Consider the following 5000-nt stretch of genomic DNA (forward strand, 5'->3'; position numbering starts at 1 on the left):
TTTGTTTGTTTATTCTAATGTTTTTATTTCCGCGCTTTTTCCTTCTTCCGTTTCCTTTTAAGCTTCTCAATTTCCGTACGTTTTCCCAATGCTTTTTGAACCTCTGTCTAGTTGTTTATTTCTCTGTTTATTGATTTGTCGGCTCTCTCTCTCTCTCTCTCTCTCTCTCTCTCTCGCGTGCGTAGGCCCGGCCCGGCCCGGCCCGGCAGGCCCTCGCCAGGCGCGGGAGGTCGCGACGGGGATGCGGGTAGAGCCGGCGGCCGGCGCCTGAGGCCTTCCTTGCCCCCGCCCGCCCTGCACACGCACCCCCCCCCCTCCCCCCGCCCCCGGCCCCAGCCTTGACCCCTGACCCTCCCTCTCCCAGGCAGATGCGATTTTTAATTTCGTTTTTTTTTTTTCCTTTTTAAATGTTCCTTGACTTTCCTCGTTGTTCTGATCTTTTCATTTCATTTTATCTTTTGTTTTCCTATTTGTAGGCCCGGCTCGGGATGGCGGGCCCACGCCGAGGCGCGGGCGCTCGTGACGGGGTGGCGGTATGCCGCCACAGCCGCCGCTGCATTCCCCCCCCCCCCCCCCCCCCCCCCTCTTAACGTCCGTCCCGTGCCCCGTCGTCCCCCCCCCCCCCCCCCACCCAACACCCCTCGGCCCCCACCGCCCGGACTCGCCTCAACGTGATTTTTCTTTACCTATGGTTCTTTCCGTTTAGACTTCTGCCGTTTTCAGCTTTTTTAAAACTTTTCCATTTATATATGATGTTTCTCCGATTCCCCCCCAATATTTTTCCATTTGTTTGTTTATTTATTGCTTGGCTCGCTCGCTCGCTCGCTCGCTCGCTCGCCCGTGCGTGCGTGATTTTTTTTTTTTTTAATTTTAATTTAATTTTTTCCTGTGTTTTTATGTTGTCTTGTTTAGCTTCAAACGTTTCAGCTTCTCTTTTTCTAACTTTTTTTTTAGTTCTTTTTTTTTTTCTTTTTTAATTTTCCTCCTTATTTATTCATTCCATTAAAATATTTTCCTACGTACCTTTTCGCTTGCGTGCTTGCTGGCGGCTGCCCGCCTGAGCCCCCCCCCCCCCTCCACCTTTTTCTTTCTTTCTTTCTTTCTTTCTTTCTTTCTTTCTTTCTTTCTTTCTTTCTTTCTTTCTTTCTTTCTTTCTTTCTTTTTCTTTTTCTTTTTCTTTTTCTTTTTCTTTTCTTTTTCTTTTCTTTTTTTCCCCCTCCGTGTTCCTGCTTTTCTGTTTTCGATTTTTCAGAAGCTTCTTAATTTTTGTATGTTTTTCTGATTTTTTTTGAACTTTTTTCCGTTTCTTTCTTTAGTTATTGGCTTAATTCATATATTTATCTATCTACCCATCCGTCTGCCTGTCTCCCCGTCCATTTGCTTGCTTGCTCGCTTGCTCGCTCGCCCGCTCCCGCGCGCGTGCGTTTGAGTAGGCCCGGCCCGGCCCGGCGCGCCCTTCCGTTGGGAAGAAGGGGGTCGCGACGGGCTTACGGGTAGATCTCGCGGCCGGCCACCTGAACTTCCCAGCGCGCAAAGCCTAAACCTGACCCTTACCCTAACCTCGCCCGCCTACCCTAACCCTAGCCCTAACCCGCCCTCTCCCGGACGTGCCCCGCCCGACTGGCCCGCTTTTCTGCAGCACCTGTAGACGTATTCTTCTTTCTCTCTCTCTTTCTCTCTTTCTCCCGCCCCCCCCCCCCCCCCCCCCCCCCCCCCCCCCCTCTCTTTCTTTCTTTCTCTCTTTTCTTTCCCACCCTAGTCCCCTCCCCCGGCCCCCCGGCCCCTCTTACTTTCTTCTCGAAGACGTCCGTCCGACGTCCGTGCGAGCGCTCGTTTGCTCGGTGGTCGTCCGTTCCTTCCTTCCTTCTTCTTGGGGGACGTTGGCCGAGAGAGCTGCGGGATTTGGGTTTTCCGTTATTTCTTCTTCCCGCCTTTCCTTTCTTTTGCCGCTGCCCGTGCCCGTCCCCCTCCACCCACCCGACTCCCACCCTGCCCGATCGGACCGGGTTTGTTCGCCGTTCCCGCCTCCTTTTTTTTTTTCTTTTTAATTTCATTTTTTACCTTTTTTAAGCTCCCTACCTCACCCGCACCCCCCCACACCCCCCTACCCACCACCACCACCACCTCCCACTCCGCCCTCCTCCTCCCCCTCCCACTCCTCGGTCCCCCCCCCCCCCCCCCAACGCCACCCTCCTTTTTTTTTTTTTTTTTTTAATTTTTCTCTCTCGCTTCCCTCCGGCGGGCCAGGCCCGATGGCTTCGACCGGTCCCCGCAAACTCCCGCCCCCCCCCCCCCCCCCCCCGAAACCGGCCGAGGACCCACCCCCAGCCCGCCACGCGCTTTCTTTCCGTTTCTTTCTATTTTTTCTTTTTTTTCTCTGGGGGGAAAGGGGGGGGGGGGGGGGTGGCCGGGCCGGGGTGGGTGGGTGAGGGAACGGGCACGCCCGCCGCCCGGGAGAGGGGCTCAGGGCGAGCCCGGCGTCCGGATGAGTCGAAGGAACGAATCCCAGACGAACGCACACACCCACCCCCGGGACGGACGAGGCCGTTCCCCGCCGGCCTACCTCTGCCGCCGTCTTCCCGCCATTTCTTTTCCTCCCCGCGCTGACACGAGCGGCCGATCCCGTCGCGAGCCCGCCGGACGTTTCCCGCCCGCCCCGCTACGCGCGGGCGGGGACCCGCCGGCGCCTGCGCGCTTCCGCAGAGGGGGAGTGGGGCGGGGGGGGCGGGGGGGGGAGTGGGGGGGGGAAGCGGGGCACATAGCGGCGAGCGGGAAAAGCGCCCTCCCCGCCCAAAACACAAACACACACCATCACCACCCCCACCCCGCAAGCCGCGGGCGGATCGGGTTAGAAATACCCGACTCCGAACACCCGGCGCGAAGAGCTACCGGGCCACCGAGCGAAAAGGGAATCAAACGAAAAGTGTCAAACGAGCGAACGCGCACGCAAACACGCGCCGGTAAAATAAACAAACGAACGGACAGACAAACAAACGCACGCGAGACGAACGAGAAGGGGCCTCCGCCGGACCCCGAGCCGCGGCGGCCGCAATGCGGACCCCGCACCGAACCGCGCCGAACGCGGCCGGACGCCCCTCAGAGCGGGGGCGGCCGGCCGCGCCAGCCGCCGACACGCGGAGCCCGAGTACGCCAGGAACGGGCCGGCCCGGGAGCGACCGACTCGGTCGAACCGAGGCGGAGGCGGCGGCGGCGGCGGCTCGGGTACGACGGAAAGACGGCAAGGCCCAGGCGAGCGCCGAACAACCCGGTCGCTGCCGCGGCGGCGGCCGGACTGCGCGCGGTCTATACGGCTCGGCGCGGCTCGGCCGGTCCGCAGCGGCAAGGAGAGGTCGGCAAAAACGGACGGCCGGAGGTCGCTGCGGCGCCGGCCCGGCGGCGGCGGCCACATCAGCCCGTCTCCGCGCGGTTGCCTGGTCTCCCGCAGCGGGCCAGAGGTCGCTGCGGAGCCGGCCCGGCCGCGGCGGCCACGTCTACCCGGCTCCGCGCGGCTGCCTGGCGCGGCTCAACCGGCCTGGGGTCGCTGCGGCGCCGGCCCGGCAGCGGCGGCCACGTCTACCCGGCTCCGCGAGGCTGCATGGCGCGGCTCAACCAGCCTGGGGTCGCTGCTGCGCCGTTTCGGCAGCGGCGGCCATGTCTACCCGGCTCCGCCCGGCTGGCAGGCGCCGCGCAGCCGCCCAGGGGTCGCTGCGGCGCCGTTTCGGCAGCGGCGGCCACGTCTACCCGGCTCCGCGCGGTTTCCTTGGTCTCCCGCAGCGGGCAGAGGTCGCTGCGGAGCCGGCCCGGCAGCGGCGGCCACGTCTACCCGGCTCCGCGAGGTTGCATGGCGAGGCGTAGCCGGCCTGGGGTCGCTGCGGCGCCGTTCCGGCATCGGCGGCCACGTCTACCCGGCTCCGCACTGCTGCCTGGCGCGGCGCAGCCGCCCAGGGGTCGCTGCGGCGCCGTTCCGGCATCGGCGGCCACGTCTACCCGGCTCCGGGAGGCTGCCTGGCCTCCCGCAGACGGCCTGGGGTCGCAGCGGCGGCCCGGTAGTCGCGGCCACGTCAGCCCGACTCCGCGCGGCTGCCTTGTGCGGCGCAGCCGGCCCGGCTTCGCCGCGGAGCCGTCCCGGCAGCGGCGGCCACGTCTACCCGGCTCCGCGAAGCTTCATTGCGCGACTGCAGCCGTCCTGGGGTCGCTGCGGCGCAGTTCCGGCATCGGCGGACGAGTCTAACCCGGCTCCGCGCGGCTGCATGGCGCGGCTCAACCGGCCTGGGGTCGCTGCGGCGCCGTTCCGGCAGCGGCGGCCACGTCTACCCGGCTCCGCCCGGCTGCCAGGCGCGGCGCATCCGCCCAGGGGTCGCTGCGGCGCCGTTCCGGCAGCGGCGGCCACGTCTACCCGGCTCCGGCGGCTGTTGGCGTCTTTTGTGTGTGGGGGGGGGCGCTGCTGCTACGGTGCGGCCAGAGGCGTCGCTCTAATTCTCTGCCTCCAGTTATGTCGAGGTAAAGGTCGGCTGCATTCGGAGCCTTTGCCGGTAGTCGGCGTCGTCGTCCGTGGAGCTTTCTTTTCGGATGCCTTTACTTTTCGTCGGTAGGAGAGAGTGCGGACTCTGCTCCGGAGATCGGTGGTGAGCGGGCGCTCGCGAGCTGGGTTGACCGGCCGGCCAGACGGGTTTCGGCGGCGGTCGGCGGTGGCGGCGGCTCTCTGGGGCGTCGGTTCGTGTGGTCGATCCGGTCGCTTCGGTTTGTCCGTCGCGCCCCGTCCCGCCGTTCGGCGGTGGGTTAAGGCGGTCTCCCGGGCGAGCGGCGAAAAAAAGCCGGGCAAGGCGAGAGAGAGCTGTGCGGGTGAAATAGCCGGCTCCCGCGCCGCCCAGGGCGAACCCGAGAAGGCGAGAGAGAACAATCGAACGAACGGGGGAAGCCGGCTGCCGCGCTCGCTGGCGCGAAGCGGAGAAGGCGAGAGAAAAAGCGAGCGCGGAGAAGGGCACGGTCCGGTCAGCCGG

This window comes from Phasianus colchicus, unplaced genomic scaffold, assembly GCF_987193195.1.
Source record: "Phasianus colchicus unplaced genomic scaffold, bPhaCol1.hap1.1 HAP1_SCAFFOLD_89, whole genome shotgun sequence".
Lineage (NCBI taxonomy): Eukaryota > Metazoa > Chordata > Aves > Galliformes > Phasianidae > Phasianus > Phasianus colchicus.